Source organism: Podarcis bocagei, assembly GCF_964188305.1.
Source record: "Podarcis bocagei genome assembly, chromosome: 9".
NCBI lineage: Eukaryota > Metazoa > Chordata > Lepidosauria > Squamata > Lacertidae > Podarcis > Podarcis bocagei.
Genome location: NC_138134.1, coordinates 74,627,523 through 74,646,832, shown reverse-complemented (window position 1 = coordinate 74,646,832; position 19,310 = coordinate 74,627,523). Strand labels below are relative to the sequence as shown.

The 19,310-nt window shown below is 47.4% G+C and overlaps 1 protein-coding gene across 2 annotated transcripts in view; it reads right to left on the bottom strand.

Moving 5' to 3' along the window:
- The window catches only part of RNF24 (ring finger protein 24), an 87,199-nt gene that overhangs the window by 66,901 nt on the left and 988 nt on the right, over positions 1 to 19,310 (bottom strand). The window lies entirely within an intron of this gene.

The window sequence follows — 19,310 nt, the reverse complement described above, 5'->3', positions numbered from 1 at the left end:
GGGAAACTCTTAAGCAGGGCCCAAACACAACTCTTCTACAAAACTGTGTGTCTGGGGGCAACAACAACAACAACAACAACAACAATAATAATACTTTGTTCATCTGACTGGGTTGCCCCAGCCACTCTGGGCAGCTTCCAGCATATACAAAAACACAATACAGCATTAAACATTAAAAACTTCACTAAACAAGGCTGCCTTCAGATGTCTTTTGAAAGTAAGATAGTTGCTTATTTCCTTGACATCTGATGGGAGGGCGTTCCACAGGGCGGGTGCCACCACCGAGAAGGCCCTCTGCCTGGTTCCCTGTAACTTCACTTTGCACAATGAGGCAACCGCCAGAAGACCCTCAGAGGAGGACCTCAGTGTCTGGGCTGAACGATGGAGATGCTCCTTTAGAGGCTGTTTAGGTAACACTCAAATGCCTTAGGACCACAGGAAGCTGACAAGCCAAGCCATTGTCCCATCATTCTAGCCCAATGCAACCAGGAGTAGCAGAAATGGCACCCTCCCCCAAGATGCTAATGAACTATAATTTCCATCAGCCTCACGCAGCATGACCAGCGGCCGGGGGTGATGGGAGCTAGAGTCGACAACATCTAGAGCAGTGGTCCCAATTGGTGGACATAGGGGGTCCCTCTACCATAGATATCAACATTTTCCAAAGTAGGGGGCCCATGGCTTGGCTTTTGAAAAGTGGGTGGTCTGCAGTACGTAGTTGGGAACCACTGACCTAGAGGATACTGGCCTAGTCTGACTGTCAGCCGATCCCCACAGCCTTGGGACACAGGTGTTTGGCATCACCTGCCAGAAGGATCAGGTAGCAGGAGATGCCAGGAACTGAACCTGGGACATGCCACCTGCAGAACGTGGAATGCACATTCCGCATGTACATTCCACTAAGCCACAGTCCATCCTATTTTTAACAAAGGAAGCTGCTGTGCAGGATATTTTAGAGGCCGTAATGACCATTAGACATGACTGACCCAGTTTCCAACTCCACATTTAAGCATTAAGATACATGACTAGAGGCAAGCAGCCAAAGATTACGCTGCCTGTTTCCGAATTGATGCAAGATTTCCTCACCTCCGCCAGTTCCCTTCCCCATATTTCCTTCTCCCCCAGGTTTGTTAACCTCCGTCTAAATAGTACTATTCAGAAGTGCAGTACAGTGAAGAAGAAGAAGAAGAGTTTGGATTTGATATCCCGCCTTTCACTCCCCTTCAGGAGTCTCAAAGCGGCTAACATTCTCCTTTCCCTTCCTCCCCCACAACAAACACTCTGTGAGGTGAGTGGGGCTGAGAGACTTCAAAGAAGTGAGACTGGCCCAAGGTCACCCAGCAGCTGCATGTGGAGGAGCGGAGACACGAACCCGGTTTCCCAGATTACGTGACTACCGCTCTTAACCACTACACCACACTGGCGGTGCCCCGCAAGACGAATGCCTCGCAAGACGGAAAACTCACTAGACGAAAGAGTTTTCCGTTTTGGAGGTGCTTTGCAAAACGAATTTCCTATGGGCTTGCTTCGCAAGACGACAATGTCTTGCGAGTTCCTGCTGGTTTTTTCCCCTCCCCCCCTTTTCTAATCCGCTAAGCCGCTTATCAGCTGATCCGATCAGCAGATAAGACGCTAAAAGCCTCTAAAAGCCGCTAATAGCGCTAATCTGCTAATCCGTCAATGGGCTTGCTTCGCAAGACGAAAAAACCGCTAGACGAAGAGAATCACAGAACGGATTATTTTCGTCTTGCGAGGCACCACTGTTTAGGCTCACACGGTTGCTTCTTCATACACATTCCATACACACAGAAAGAGAGCCTGTCAGGGTTCTTTCTCCACGATGTGCTACTTTTCTGCATGCAATGTTTTTGCTTATATGGCAGAGAAGTCCAACATGCAAGCTCCTAAGTGCAGCCTGAGCGGGTACAGCCCAAGCACAGGCTGGCCACCTCAGTGGCAACTAGGCTAAAGCCTCCTCTCATCTGCCCTTCTCTTCCTCAGAAGCTGATGTCTTGTCTCTCTTTGCTCTGCCCTCTTCATTCCTCTCTGTGTCCTGGGACACAGGAGGGAGGGAAACTGGTCCCAGTGGGGGGGGGGGGGAAGAGTCCCCGGCTTCATCTTCAGCAGCCTGACTCATCTCTGCCTCTTGACTCCCTGCCTCCTCTCCAGCCTCTGCTTCTGTCTCTGGACTGCTGTCTGGCACAGCCTCTTCCTGCTCACTAAACCCTGTTGCCTCTTCTGACACCTTCTCTTCCCAGTCTGCTCCCTCTTCTCCCTCTGACCACTCATCGCCATCCCACCACCAATCCCCGGGCCCTGAGCCTTTTTCTGTTGGGGGTTCCCCACCACCACCACCATTGTTCTGCATCCAGCCAGTCCATAATAGTAGACCAGCCTCGTGCAACCTATTGCCCTCCAGGTATTTTGGGACTGCAATTCTCACTAGCCCAAGCCAACAAAACTGTGCCTGCTATGGCTAGTGAGAGTTGCAGGCCCAAACATCAGGAAGCCACCAGGTTGGCCACAAGGCTGAAGCGAAGGAAACTTCTCTATACAGTTGTACCTTGGAAGTCGAACGGAATATTATAATAATAGTAATAATAATAATAATAATAATAATTTATTTATACCCCGCCCATCTGGCTGGGTTTCCCCAGCCACTCTGGGCAGCTTCCAAAAGAATATTAAAATACAATAATCTATTAAACATTAAAAGCTTCCCTAAACAGGGCTGCCTTCAGATGTCATTCGACTTCTAAAACGTTCGAAAACCAAATCGCAGCTTCTGATTGGCTACAGGAAGCTCCTGCAGCCAATCAGAAGCTGTGGAAGCCTGTTGGGCGTTTGGGTTCCAAAAGAACGTTTGCAAACAGGAACAATCACTTCCAGGTTTGTGGCGTTCAGGAGCCAAAACGTCTGAGTTCCAGGGCGTTGAGGATCCACGGTACGACTGTATCATGAACTGAATCTGCTGAACCATGCAACCACATCCAAGGGAGGCCGGAATCGCAGTTCTTTGAAAAGGAGGTGCCCGTGCCAGATGGCAAGTGGCATTTGAAATTGGAGGGAGTCCCATAAGCGGTTTGTGATAAGGGTTGGGCGTCTATCGCTCCAGAAAGGGGGGAACTGAGAGCCAAGACTGGGCACACCTGGAAGAAACTCCTTTGGAGGCTGGCCAATCAGCACAGGCACGGCTCAGCCATAAATAGAACAATGAATGGTTTTTATTTTTATTATTATCATCATCATGGCTTAGAGTAGAAAGAATGGGAGGCAAGACAAAATGGAATTTACCTACGTCGGAGAGCAAGCTAAGAAATCTTGGAACCGGAAAAGGGTTTGTTGACACACTAGGCCTCAATGAAATGCGCGGCAGTTTCTAAAAGCTTTACCAACAGATAATGCAGTCTTTATCACCCGCATAACTTATTATGTACCGTATTTTTCGCTCTATTGGACGCAGTTTTTCCTCTCCAAAAATTGAGGGGAAATGTGCGTGCGTCCTATAGAGCGAATGCAGGCTTGTGCCATAGCCGCGCGCAACCCCTCCGGCAGGAAGAGGCTGCACGGGGCTCTGGCTTCTTTAGCCCTGCGCAGCGTCTCCCAGCAAGGAGAGGCTGCACGGGGCTAAAGGGGAAGCCAAAACAGTGAGCGGGATCCATCCCACTCGCTGCCTTGCCTTCTTCCATAGCTGCGCGCAACCCCTTTGGCAAGGAGACGTTGTATGCAGCCTGTACGCTGCTCTTTGGGGCTGGGGGGGAAAAAATATTTTCCCCCTTGATTCCCCCCCCCCTAAAAACTGGGTGCGCCCTATGGTCCGGTGCACCCTATGGTGCGAAAAATACGGTACATAAGAGCAGAAAAGAGAATTCAGTGTACTAGTTATGTGGAGAAGGCAGCTAGAGAATAGTGTCTTCCCCTTCTTCCATAAAACTGGAATGTCCAATGAAGCAAAATGTCGGAAGATTCAGGAGAGGCGAAAGAGAAAGCACTTCCTCCAAAAAGTGTGCAGAGGCTCTCCAAAAACTTCACTCCCTCTCTCATAACACTAGGACTGGTGGAGATCCCATGAAGCTGAATGTTGGAAGATCTGGCACATAGAAAAGAAATGACTTATTCATACAGCCAAACTATGCTCACCAATTTCGTTACAGCAGTCACGAAGTTAAAAGACGCCTGCTTCTTGGGAGGAAAGCAATGACAAACCTAGACAGCATCTTAAAAAGCAGAGACATCACCTTGCCAACAAAGCTATGGTTTTCCCAGTAGTGATGTATGGAAGTGAGAGCTGGCCCATAAAGAAGGCTGATCGCCGAAGAATGGATGCTTTTGAATTATGGTGCTCTTGAGAGTCCCATGGACTGCAAGAAGATCAAGCCTTTCCATTCTGAAGGAAATCTGCCCTGAGTGCTCACTGGAAGGACAGATCCTGAAGCTGAGGCTCCAAGACTTTGGCCACCTCATGAGAAGAGAAGACTCCCTGGGAAAGACCCTGATGTTGGGAAAGATGGAGGGCACAAGGAGAAGGGGGCGACAGAGGACGAGATGGTTGGACAGTGTTCTCGAAGGTACCAGCATGAGTTTGACCAAACTGCGGGAGACAGTGGAAGACAGGAGTGCCTGGCGTGCTCTGGTCCATGGGGTCACGAAGAGTCGGACACGACTAAACAACAATGCTCACCAACCTAAAAAAGGTAAAGGGACCCCTGACCATTAGACCCAGTCGTGGCTGACTTTGGGGTTGTGGCACTCTTCTCGCTTTATTGGCCGAGGGAGCCGGCGTACAGCTTCCGGGTCATGTGGCCAGCATGACTCAGCCACTTCTGGCAAACCAGAGCAACACATGGAAACACCCTTTACCTTCCCGCTGGAGCGGTACCTATTTATCTATTTCCACTTTGACGTGCTTTCGAACTGCTAGGTTAGCAGGAGCAGGAACCGAGCAACGGGAGCTCACCCCGTCGTGGGGATTCGAACATCCGACCTTCTGATCGGCAAGTCCTAGGCTCTGTGGTTTAACCCAAAGCACCACCCGCTTCCCACTCACCAACCTAGATGGCTTTAGAAGAGGGTTAGACATTCTGGGAAATGGCTTCGACTTTGGCCCATCAATCCAGTCCCATCTACTCAGGTAAGGGCATCCCAAAGTTTCAGAAAGTGGGCTCTTTACCCAAGATCTCAAGGGCTGAATGTGTGGCATTGTGCCCAAGGTGTGCGCCAAGCCACCAACGACATCCCTCCGAGATGCTTCTGTTGTTAGCAGAGAGAGGCTGGGCTATTTCACGGCAGTTGGGCCATCTGCTTCCACGACTTACCTGGCAAAAAAACAGATGGGTCATCTATCCCAGATCCCAGCTGCGTGTTCCAAGCAGCAATTGCACCTGCTCCGTTGATATTTAATCTCTACTTGCAGGGATAATTAGAGGTGGATTTGCTCACGGTATTGAAAACCAAGACAGCCACCTTCCTTGCCTTTGAATCCAAAGGGACCGTAGCTGGTTAGAGGGGTGAGTTCCCAGATTGGATCCATCAAGCTTTCACTCACTCACTCACTCACTCACTCAGTTTTGCAAACTCTTTTGAGTGAAGACATCTGCCAAAACCCCACATCCACCCTGGCTGCACGACACCTATCTCAGTCCCTGGAGAGCATTGATGCAAGCCTGACTCTTGAACGCTGTTTGAGGAAGCTTAGGGGGTTTTCCTTGGATTTATTTCAGCTGATTCTGGCCAGGCGCAGAGATCCATTCTGTTGGATTCCTTGTCCCAAGGTGAACTGCCAAGGCTGATGCACGTGTTATATAACCAGCGACCCACAGCCAAAGGCACTTCGAAGAATTGTTATTAATATAAACAAGAGAGCCTTGTTGCATCTTAAACACTAACCACTCTATTGTGGCATCAGCTTTCACAGATATTATATTAATATGTGAAACGTAATTCGCTCTGCTTCTTTAAACCCGGGGCTCTCCAGTCCAAAAGATCCCATTCAAAGCATCTTTCTTGCTCTACACATTGCAGAGATGCCTTCTTGTTCCCAGGCGCTGTTTCAGCGAAATCTCTCTCTCACACACACCTGGGGTCCCTTAGAATCTAGTTGATCCTCTTCCTACTTGATTCCCCGACCACCAGCATCTCTGCCACTGTCCTCACTTTACAGCCACCAGCCCATCTTCCACTTCCAGGTCTTGCCCATTTCATTTGCGTCTGCTTTTAAGATTTCTGTGGCTGACACTGTTCCCTTTCATCTGGGATATTGGTGAACATTCCATGACATCACAGAAGCTCAAGCCAACACAGCAGCGCTTGGAGCCTAGGAAGCCGCCTTATACAAAGCCAGAACAATGGTCCGTGTAGCTCAGAGCAGGATCTCTCCCTGCCCTGCCTAGAGATGCTGGGATTTGAACCCAGGACTCTCATGCGTAGCTGAGACACAAGAGGCCAGAGTTTGAGTCTACTCTTTATAAGACAGGGATGGGGAACCTGTGACTCTCTAGGTCAGTGTTTCCGAAACTTGGGTCTTCAGCTGTTTTGGACTACAATTCCCATCATCCCTGACCACTGGTCCTGCTAGCTAGGTATGATGGGAGTCGTAGTCCAAAAATAGCTTGGATACCCAAATTTGGCCCTGCTCTAGTTGTTGGATTACCAACTCCCATCAGCCCTAGCCAGACAACTCAGCCAATGGGCAGGGATGATGGTAGCTGCAGTCCCAAAAACATTTGTATGGCCACGGGATCCCTTTGCTGTAAACCAGTGGTTCTCCAAGAGTATGGCACTCCACACTGGTGGGTCAGGAGAGGATGGCAAGTGTGGCAGGAAGATTCAAGGACAATCAAAGAGACATTTAAACATTTCAGTGTAGCATCAAAATAATATTTTTTTTATTTGCAGAATATGGGTAGATACCTTTTCAAAATGAGAGCAAGACCATCAAAGAATACCAAGGAAATTGAGGAAAGGGATTTTCAACTCTGACAAACATGAAAGATCAGAAATGAGCAGGTCTCAAATTAGACCTAGCCTAAGTCTAATTTGCCCTATATTGATCTAATTAGACCCAATACAGAGGTTACCTGGCAAAAGCAAGCTCACACCTCTCACTGTGTTTTCTATACATACCTAAGGTATGTATGTAAGAGGCTTGTTTATAATTATATTTTGGGAATGATTCATGTTCTTTTTTTAGCTGTGTTGTTTTGTACTTTCTGGGTGTCCCATAATAAGTAATAATAATAATAATTTATTATTTATAGCCCGCCCATCCGGCTGGGTTTCCCCAGCCACTCTGGGCGGCTTCCAAGAAAAGATTAAAAATACATTAAGACATCAGTCATTAAAAACTTCCCTAAACAGGACTGCCTTCAGGGCTGTCCCATGAACATATCATAAAGCAGTTGTGTTCCATGGCAGAAATCAAGCACGGCTAGGAGCTGCTTCTTTTTGTTTTCCGACGTATTTCTTATCCACAAAAACTTTGATGTGGTGCAAGCACATTTTGATTCTGAAAGTGTGGCCACGGCTAAAGGCCAAGACTGAAAAGTCTGAGAACCACGGCCTTAAGGCATTATGTAATTAGAAAAACAAACCTTTCAGATTAGCCAACGGCCAGGCTAAACCAGATATGTTTTTAACTGCATGGTTTCTATTTATCAGTGCCTCATCTGTACCTTGCAAAGCCCCAGCCTCACATGTAGGGAGATTGGATGAACTAATCTGAGTCCATCTTTGTTTCCGCTCCTTGTTTCTGTCTTCTCAGAGAATGTCTTAGTTAATGGAACAAATTGCAAGAGAGCTGCGATTGCTTTGCTGCCATCGTTACTTTTTATTGTACCGTTTAGATTGTTCAAAACTCAATAAAACAACATTTTTTAAAAAAACCCTCTCCCCTGAGGTTTATGCCATCATTGCCTTCCAACTTCTCTTTCAAGATTTTTGAGCACGATCTGCCAAGTAGCCGATTTTCCATAAACCGCGCTCTCCTTCCTCTGCGCCGCTGAAGGGAAAGGGTTAACTTTTATATACAACAGAATAGCTTTTATAATAACAGCACCTGCCGCAGAATCTTTTTGTCAACAAAGAAGAGAGATAAAGTCGAGCTGGTTCATTTGTGTGAATTTTATGATGTGCCTGCATTTAATATATCCGCAACAGGATACAATTTCCATTTACTGCTGTCAATACTTCGCCGACAGTGGAAAGCGAATCAATGGACTGCATGAATCAATGCGCCACTTCCCTTCCAACATGTACCTTTCGCGTGGGATCTGCAGATGCTGAGGACAAGGAGCAGCTGGAAGCACACCTGGAAAGTCCTTCAGCAAAAGGATTTCCATTCGAAAGGACCGACAATGAGGCGGTTTTTGATCCCTGCATTTCACACTCCTCCGATCACGAGGAAGTTGCAAGGACAGCTTTGTACGTAAGCTGAGTCCATTTCCCACTGAGGAAAGAATACTGGAGAGAAATGGTGTTTTCAGGATGCAGTCAAACCGCAGTTGTCAAACGTAATCCGTTCCGGAAGCCCGTTTGGCTTCCGAAATGTTCGATAACAGAGGCGAGGCTTCCAATTGGCTGCAGGAGCTTCCTGTCCTCAAACGGAAGCCGCGTTGGACGTTCGGCTTCCGAAAAACGTTCGAAAACAGGAACACTTGCTTCCGGGTTTTTGGCATTCGAAACGTTCCAAAACGGAAGCATTTGGGAACCAAGGTTTGACTGTACCTGTTTATTTCCACTTGCACATGGCAGGACAGAGTCTCAAACTGAGTCATGCTCTCCCAAACTCGCATTCCCAGCACGCCTGCATTCCCATCTCAGCGACATCTACGCTGGCTTGGTCATGCACACAGAATGGAAGATGTCAGGATTCCCAAAGATATGTTTTATGGGGAGCTGGTTTCAGGCACCAACTCTGCGTTACAAAGATTCCTGCAATGGTGACATGAAGTTTGGCAACGTCAACCCCTTGCAGACGAACGCAGGGCCTGGAGGCAGATCGTCAGGTCATCCACGCACAGCAGTGACCAGAGGAGGAACGAGCACTCGGAGGAGCATAGAGAGAAGAAATGTCACGGCGCATCTGCAGCAGCATAACCGGACACCTTCTTCTGCCCCAGCTGCAACAAAACATGTCTCTCGGTCTCCGCAGCCACAGCAGGCGCTGCAAGTTCCAACCGTTTGACTTCACCCCCAAAGGTAAAAACATATAAAGATTTGAAGAAATTGTGGGAAATGATTGTTGTTAAAAAAACCCTGAAGTTATGATTTTGAGATGTACAGGACTTGATGGATTGTTTGAATGAAAGACTTTGGAGATTGGATTCCAGGCCAAGACCAGCCAAGATGAAGAAGGTTTTAAAATTGGATTGTTAACTATACAGTGGTGCCTCGCAAGACGAAAAGAAACCGTTCTGTGATTCTCTTTGTCTAGCGGTTTTTTTCGTCTTGCGAAGCAAGCCCATTGAAGGATTAGCGGATTAGTGCTATTAGCGGCTTATCTGCTGATCGGATCAGCTGATAAGCGGCCTAGTGGCTTAGAAAAGGGGGGGGGAACCCAGCAGGAACTCACAAGACATTGTCGTCTTGCGAAGCAAGCCCATAGGAAATTCGTTTTGCGAAGCACCTCCAAAATGGAAAACTCTTTCGTCTAGCGAGTTTTCCGTCTTGCGAGGCATTCGTCTTGCGGGGCACCACTGTATAAGGTTTTATGGATGTGCATAAACAAGTACCATATTTTTCGCTCAATAAGACGTACCCGACTGTAAGACGCACCTAGTTTTTGGAGGAGGGAAACAAGAAAAAAAAAATCTGAATCCCAGAAGCCAGAACAGCAATCCCTCTTGCTGCGCAGTGATCCCTCTTGCTGTTCTGGCTTCAGTGATAGCTGTGCAGCCTGCATTCGCTCCATAAGACGCACACACATTTCCCCATACTTTTTAGGAGGGGAAAGGTGCGTCTTATAGAGTGAAAAATACGGTATATTATAATGTAACCAAGAGGGGGAGTGGTTGGAAGTCAACCAAAATTTATGGTATAATTTGGTTATGATTTTTCTTCCTGGTTTTTTTTTTTTGGTGTGTGTGTGTGGGTTTTTTTTTGGGGGGGGGGGATAAATAAATTTATATATATATATATTCACCCCGAAAGGCGCACTCCTCCATTGTCTCCCGAGACAGACGGAAGTCAACAACAAGCTGAGCAGTGAAAAGCAGGTAAACGTACAGTGCTTACCTACTAAGGCGACACCATTTGCACAAATGCAACAGGAAACATCCACCTCCTTCCATCGACGACCCTAATTTCCACATGGGCAGCCATGTTATTCCACTACAGGAAAAACAACAGAGATTCCCATAACACCCTTAAACATTGTTGGTCTCCAAACTCCCATCGGCCCCAGTCAGCATGGCCAGTGGTCAAGGATGGCGGGAGCCGCAGTCTGAACGATCTGAAAGGCACCACCCTCAAGCTGCGAGACAACAGTTTGGTGCCAGTGCTCACAAACTTTCCCTCCAGTCTGCGCACAAGAAGGTGGGATCTTTGTGACGGCTAGCAGCCGCCAGTCACCTACGTCTAACAATACAGTGAGACCTTGGTTCTCAAACGCCTTGGTACTCAAACAACTTGGAACCCAAACACTGTAAGTGTTCCGGTTTGTGAACTTTTTTCAGAAGCCGAACGTGCTCTGTTTTGAGTGTTACGCTTCCGTTTTGAGTGCCACACTTCCGTTTTGAGTGTTACGCTGAGGTCTGTCTGTTTTTGCTATTTATTTTGCGTTTCTGTTTTTGCAGCTCTCTTTTTTTGTTTTTGCAACTGTGTGGAAGAACCCAGTTCAGCTACTGACTGATTTATTGTGTGACTGCAGTACACTCTTTATAGCTTTCATTTTATGGATCAGTGGTCTCGTTAGAGAGTAAAATTAGTGTTAAATTGCTGTTTTAAGGGTTGTTTTTAGAAGTCTGGAACGGATTAATCCATTTTGCATTACTTGCTATGGGAAGGCGCGCCTTGGTTTTGGAACGCTTTGGTTTTGGAACGGACTTCTGGAACGGGTTAAGATTGAGAACCAAGGTACCACTGTACAAGAAACCTATCTAGCTATCAGACACTGGGAGATTGTAGGACTGTAGAGGGCTAAGGTCCTGCTTGCAAGAACAGGATGTCGGATTATATGGGGCACTGCCCCATCTGTGACCTCGCTGCTGAAAAGCAGGGAAAGATCACAGGGCCGGGTGTTAGACCAGCGCACAGCAAATGTTAATCCGATCCGCTGATTTGCGCCCGAGCCACCAACATAATTCAAAACACACAAAGAATGTGGACAGAACAAGGTGTCAAATGCGAGGCAAACCTTAGTCAACCTCACCCCGCCACTAAACCAAAGCATGACCTCTGCCAGTGTGAAATCAGACATGTATTATGACGTCTCTTTGTAAGGGTTGTGACTGCGTGAGCGAGCGCATAGTATGCGGCAAAAGAAGCCGTCTAAGCGCCAGTTCCAGAATTGATTCCAAAGTCCTGCAAGTAATCTGAGATACAAGGGAATGAATGGAAGTGATCATCAATGGAACAGTACTTGAAAGAGTTACAGAAGCCACGTGGAGGAGCATTTTAAGAAAGCACTGCAGATAAATCAACACACAATGGCCACGTGTCAACTCTCCTGCCAGAACAAGGTTTGGCAAAAGGAAGTAAAAACCAGGGAACCGTCTGCTCCTCAGAGCTCTCTTTTCCCTCTCCCATCATGTTTACAATTATATTACCTTATTAGTATCAATATGTTAATATTACGCAGCTGCCTTCTCTGTTCTGTTCGATGCCTGCCAAAAACTTGTTGTTGTTGTTGTTTAAGCAATCTAAACATTATTTATGGACATTAAAAAAAAATCTAATCATTTTATCTTCGTTTGGAAATTTTGTTTTTACAATTTTATTTGTTTTTAAAGTCCACCTTCGCTGCTGTTTTAAATATCTATTTCACAGCATTTTATGCAAACGGCTTGGCGATATTTTGTCGGTTGAGCGGCAGGTACATTTTGCCAAAAATAAAACTAATAATGCACATGGTGGAAGCTGCCATATAGGGAATCAAATGAGAGATCTGTCTAGTCCAGGACTGCCTGGGAAGGGTCATAGCTCAGTGGAAGAGCTTCTGCCTTGTAAGCAGAAGGTTTCAGGTTCGATCCCCATCATCTCCAGGTGGGAGAGAGACCACTTCCTGAAATCCTGCAGAGTCACTGACTTGATGGAAAGCACCTTTGTATGTGCCTAATGCCGGGCGAAAGGACCAGTTCTCAAGATGCAATGACAAACAGCAAGTGCAATTGCTTCCAATTGGAAAACCGTGCTTTCTTTAAGTACAGTGGTACTTTGGTTTAAGAACAGCTTAGTTTATGAACAACTTGGATGAAGAACGCTACAAACCCGGAAGTAGGTGTTTTGGTTTGTGAACTTTGCCTTGGAAGTAGAACATGTTTCGCTTCCTGTTGAGTGATAGATAGATAATTTATTACGGTTGGAGACCAGCTTATCCTGTTGAGTGTGTTCCATTTGGAAATTGAGTCCCCTGCTGCTATGGCAAAGCACGCCTTGGTTTAAGAACGCTTTGGTTTAACAACGGACTTCCAGAACGGATTAAGTTCGTAAACCAAGGTACCTCTGTAGAAATCTCCATGGCACCATATCCATTAAAGGCCATATCTGCTAAAAAACAAAAGCATGGTTACTTGCATGCTGGCGTGCGCGCCAATTTCACTGCAATACTAGAAAGAAGAAATTTCTTTGGCACTTTTGAGACTGTTAAAGCAGCGCTAGGAGAGACGACCAGTGGAGTTTGTGCCTACTCCAGCAAAGGATTGATGCCTTATGTGGAATCAGACCACTGGAGCAATCCAAGTTAGTTTTGTCTTCACTAACAGCCAGCAGCTCTGGGGTTTTATGTGAGATTGAACATTGGAATTTTCACATGTTTCCTAGCACTCAGTTACAGTTCTTCCCCAGCACATCTCCTTGGAAGCAAGCCACATAGAGGCCAATGAAAATTACCATGTTTGTGGGCTAAGGTGCACAGCCTAAGATTTCCATAACCCAGGTGTGTTGGGGTTTGCACAGAGCTGAGCTGGTGTCCGAACACGCAATATATATCTCACTCACAGCAAAGGGGTAGCAAATTCTTGTATACACAAAGGAAACGAGACACCAAACACCTCTTGCATTCCAAAACAAGGTCTCAGAGCACGTTTTATAACTTTGTTTTCAATGGTGCAAGGATGCTCGCAGCCTTAGTTAATCTTTAATACACGTTCGAACCAGTGATGCAAGTTGTCAAGGAATCCACTGGAACAACGGCAGGGAAGCCTTTGTTTCCTTCAGTCATGTTGCAGAAAAAGAGCAAGTTGTGATGGTCTTCACATCAAGCCTAAAGCAGCAATGGCATGGTCCATGAGAGGGATGAGTGGAATGCTCTCAGCTCGAACTGGAATTAATTCCCAAGTGGAACAGGGGGAAGATGCCAGCGCCCATGTTCCAGGGAACCCTAATGAAGCATCAAAGCAATCTACAGTGGAACCTCTACTTACAACCATAATCTGTTCCGGAGGTCCGGTCATAACTAGAAACGTACATAGGTAGAGGTGCACTTTTCCATAGAAAGTAATGGAAAAGTGAATTGATGATGAAAAACACCCCCTAAAACAGTAATTTAACACGGATTTTACTGTCAAACAAGACCATAGATCCATAAAATGAAGGCAATAATCAATGTATTGTACTATAAAATAAATAAGTACAGTCATACCTCGGGTTACAGATGCTTCAGGTATTTTTCGGGTTGCGGACCGCCGAAACCCGGAAGTACTGGAATGAGTTACTACTGGGTTTTGGTGGTTGTGCATGCGCAGAAGTGCTAAATTGGGCTTTGCACATGTGCAGAAGCACCAAATTGCAACCCGCAAGTGCGCAGACACGGGTTGTGAATGCTGCGGGTTGCGAACATGCATCCTGCACGGATCACATTTGCAACCCGAGCGTCCACTGTATTGTAGATGAAAAAAATTAACATTTCCCCCCCTTATGTGCACTGAGGGTGGGCGGGCTTACCTGGCTACAAGCTGGGGGGTGGGGCAAGGGTCAGTAAAGAGCTGATTCGCTTCAGCCAGGGTCACTTCTTTTTCTTGCCAGGCCAGGCTCTTCTCTGGGCTTCCTCAGGTTAGTTCCTCGGCTGCAGTGTGCCCTGCTGTGCCTCTTGCAAGCATTATCTCTTCCACAGCTTTGGGGGTGGGATAGGGGCCCTCTCCCTGGCAGTAGAGGCCCCAGCGCTGCCCCGAAGCACCTACTGAAGGTCGTAATGGAATCGTACGTAAGTAGAGCCGTACATAAGTCGAGGTTCCACTGTATCCTGCTCCACGTCTCTTTGCGTTACTTCTGGAGGACTCTACTTGCAGCCTGGACGGCCTCAGCAGCATAGCATTAGGCTATACATTGCATCCTGCAAAACTGGGATCCATGGGAACTGAAATCTCCCATGGCCCCCTGAAAGTACAAAGGGCCAAGACGCTGTGCTGCTTCCTTTAGGACAGTGGGTGGGGAACCTGCAGCATTCCAGATGTTGTTGCATTACAGCTCCCATTATCCCTTATCACCAACCACGCTGATGGGAGCTACAATACAGCAACATCTGGAAGACCACAGGTTCCCCTCCCCACCACTCCTTAGGGGACAGAATGGAGGCTACCTATTTCTTCTAGACGCTAGTACAAAGTATACTAATGCAAAGCGTGTGTATTGAAGGTATAGTGTTAGAAACTCAGATATATAAGCTAGGTACCCAATGACTCCTTAAACCTGGGTTACAGTCGCCAAAACGGAATGTCCACTTGCCATTCTTGGGCCAGGCGGCTCAGAAGTCGTGTTTTTCAATATGATTTTTTGGTCCCTGAAATTCATTCTGATTGTGCAGATAAAGTATCACAGACAGAATTCTACTGGGTGTGTAGATTCAAGGATCCCCAGGCGTGTGCCTCCAGATGGTGGACCAGGCATCTTCACTTGGTCACAAATGGGCAATAGTCAGAGGCAAAATGCGCCTGACTCCTGGCTAATTTCGAATGCTGGTTGGGGGTGAATAGTTGTAGCTCCTTGCAATTCATGGTCCAATTCATGCAGCACAACAGAGTCGTTTCCATACACCCTCTAAAAGCACCCAAGCTAGATCCATTTCTAATCAGCTCTGGACCTCCAACGATCTGGAATCTAACCCATCTTTACACTACAGGCTGTAGGTCGGGGGGGAAATGTATTTATGTCTGAATGGTTCCCCTGCTCTCATTCACAGCATGCCAGGCAGAAGGCTAGGCTAGAACGCTTCTCCCTGACACTTAAGTTTTCTATGTGCAGGGAGTATATATGTATTTTAATGGAGCAGAATGCTCCCACACTCCCGCAGCTTGAAGTTGTACAGTCCAGGAACACTTCTGCCATGTGATCTTCTGTTTGTGTAGAATATAGCAGCTGAAATTAAACTCGTGTCCAGTAATCAGACGGCTGAAAGGGAAGGCAAGCTCGGCTTTCCTAGCCTTCAACTCCAAGGGAGGATTCCCTGCAACCAAACATTCCTAATTTATTAGCCATCGTCATGCAGATTGCAGCGTGCCAAGAGAAGAGGACCAGGACAGAGCATGTCAGCTGTTCTGTCTGGCAGGGAAATAAATGCAAGCTGGAGAGACATTGGACGTGCAACTACTGCCGTAGGGACAGAGCTGCACAAATGTGACCTGGAAGAATATCCCTTTGCAAGGCCAGATATGGACACCAAGCATCGCTTGAGCAGTGGCTGGGCTGCCGGATCTTAGGCAAATAACCAAAGTGGTACCTGCAGTGAAAAGCCATGCACAACTCCAGACAGGGGTTTTGTACACAATCACTGCTGCATTCGCTACCTGCCATGTGGACAGCACATTGGCACAAAGAAAGTCATTTGGATGTTCTTACAAAGCGCACAGGTGGAAAAGACGACCCAACGGAGCAATTAATGTTCCAATTACACAGAAAAGGTCTCACTCCTGATTCTGTTGTGTTGTGGGAGCATGAGCCCCATTTGGAAGACTGTCAGATCTTCCACCCCGGTTCTTCTATGCTAAGGGTCAGAGTGAATCGTAGAATTGAAAGGGACCCTGAGGGTCATCTAGTCCAACCCCCTTGTGACACAGGAATAAGCAGCTGACCCATATGGGGGTAGGACCTGCAACCTTGGCATTATCAGCAGCACGCTCTAACCAACCTATCCAGGCTCTCTAATCTGGCAGAACTTAAAATGCAAGCTGTTCCTCCCTTTTGTCTTGAGACATTCCAGTATTTTGCTGCACTGATGTGGTCTTCTGGTTCCCAATGCAAATATTAAGCAAATAAAAAGGTAAAGGTAAGGGACCCCTGACAGTAAAGTCCAGTCGCAGATGACTCTGGGGTTGCGGTGCTCATCTTGCTTTACAGGCCGAGGGAGCTGGCGTTTGTCTGCAGACAGTTTTTCCAGGTCATGTGGCCAGCATGACTAAACCACTTCTGGCGAAACCAGAGCAGCACACGGAAACGCCATTTACCTTCCTGCTGGAGTGGCACCTATTTATCTACTTGCACTTTTGGGGGGGTGCTTTCGAACTGCTAGGTTGGCAGGAGTGGGGACCGAGCAACGGGAGCTCACCCCGTTGCGGGGATTCAAACCGCCGACCTTCTGATCAGCAAGCCCAAGAGGTTCAGTAGTTTAGACCACAGCGCCACCCGGGTCGGTTTAAACCCATTTGTAGATCCAAGCACACAGAACTGTTTGCTTCTCTACCTTTTTCAATAATCCAAGTTTCCTTTAGATCAGAACAACCATGTTGGCGATAATGTCTAACACCTGTAGAGTGTTTTCAAGGTGTTCAATGGATTTCACATGCATCATCTAGTTGTGATGCCACATCATCCCTGTCAGGTAAGCTAGCATTCTTTATTTATATGACTACTTGTAAACCACCTTCCACCTTTGAGTCACAAAAATTTTGAGCGTACAAAAATATTGTTTCCCATTTTCCAGGTGGGGGGACTGAGGCAGAGAGAACACGGTTCTCTTAAGACCACCAAGTGAGTTCATGGCAGAGAAGAGAGAAATATCAGCTCAGCCTCTTAACCTCTAGGCCACACCAGCTCTCCAGAACCTCTCAGTTCCACAGAAGTCTACCATAAAAACATGCAACGATTCACACCGACCCTTATAAAAACAAAAAAAACCCCACCCCAGAGTGTGCCTGGTGTCTGAAAATTAACTCGCCGCTCTGTTAAAACAGCTACACATCTACTCCACGTACTATGTATTAATGTTTAATTTCACCAAAACATCTAGTCTCAAATTAACACCATGTGGCTACATGCAGAGAAGACAGCTATCATCAAAGAGGAAAGGAAGAGAGGTCTCAGACGGTAACACTGAGAATTTTTTGCACAACTCCCCCAGAGAAAACCACAAGCCTGTTTTGTTGTTGTTAGAATGACGTTATTTCTTAAAAAGCTGGAAATTTCCAGCAATGTACACCTACTGGACTTCGAGAGAGCGGAACAGAACTTGCAGAAGAAGTGCAAAGGTACGCAGGCAACTTAGCAAAAAGGAGGAATCTGTGGGAATCGCAGGCACCCAAAATCAAGGATAATAAGACAGAAGGAAGCACACTCTGCATTTCAAAGGAGTCCTGCAAGCAAGCAGAGCCACTAAGCTAGCTTTCCGTGTTGCTAAGCACGTTGCAGGCGCGATCAGGAACTACAGATGAAAAAGGGAAGGCCGGAGAGAAGCAATATGCAATCGAATTTCATTGCCAAAGTTTCTTTAGAAATACACACACACACACACACACACGCAGGAAATCTTTGGCATCTCCTGTGATATTTGCAAAAGGGAGTGGCAGAGGCCAGCATCAGGGGGCCAGAGAACTACATTGGCTCCTCAAGCTATCAAAACCAGCTGCTCTGCAAACACCCCGGGGTAAATTTCCACACTCTTACGCTTTGCCTATGGCAGTGGTTGGTCTCTAACGTTGGCTGAGCCCTGCAGATGTTGATGGGGGGGGGCTCCCTCCAATTCCCCTTTAACCATGCAAACATCTGGAGAGCACCACTTTGGCAATCTCTGCGTTCTGGTGCTCCCCCCCCCCCCCGCCGCTACTCCCCACAACCTAAGCTCTGTGCTTTCAGACTCTCTTCTACTCAGCGTTAGGAATTTCCTGTGCTCTGCTGGCTCGCTCTATAATCAAAGGCTATTTTGCAAAGGAGGGGAGTCGCGGAGAAGGGCTGCAACTTCCTCTCCAGACATATAAAAGACACTCTTATAATCTTGTCTGATCTGCCTTTAAACAAACCAGGGAACTTGCCCTCCTGTCAACTTTTGAAAGACGGGAGGCTGGATGGTTCGCATTTAAAAGAGGAGCTGGACCAGCTTAAAGTGCACGCACATCCACAGATATCTGGGCCTGCGCTCAGCACAGAGGAAGAGTCATCCAGGACCCAGAGGGGAAAATCCATGCAGCCACTCAGTGGTGCCCATGCTGTTTGGCATAACCCAGTTCAATACAGACTAGCAGAGAGACTGGGCATTGCAACCTGGCGAGGCCAGCCAAACAAAACAGTAACAACGGAATTAGAAACTGGGGCAGTGCCTTGGGGACCTGGCCTTTCCCCCAAAGCCAAGGTGGGTAGAACGGATCCAGCCCTTTCGGGACACACATTAATATATATATATATCCACCGCCGCGACGCTGCCAAGACGTGTTGGCATTTCCCCTAAGGGATACCACATTATTTCCAAACACACCTGCCCACGCTTTCTCGGCTCCACAGAACAACACCCCACAGCAGCCTCAAACTGCGGTGCACGTGTCAAATAACCCCTTAGGGAACGGCACACCCCACACACCCCACAACCTGACAGGAAAGGAACCCACAACACGGCCACCTCCCAGTTCCCAGGAACAACCCAGACATCATCCGGAGAACGCCAGCATCACATGCTTCCGCAGAAGGGATGGCAATACAGGTGTGCTGTGCAGAACAGCTGGACGGCCCCATAGAAAACACCTTCTTGGCTCCAAGGGGATGGCAAGCCCCACAGCTGCTCTGGGGGGAGACATGCCTCCTCAGCCCCACAGAAGCCCCATACAGACTGCTAGTCTAGCTTAGCACCATACAGAGAATGAAAAGGGCACAGTTTCAGGGAGCATATGAGGTCAGGGCCCCCTATCCCACCCCTCAAGTTCCAGGTACCCCCCCCCCACCAAATGTCTTCCCTACAG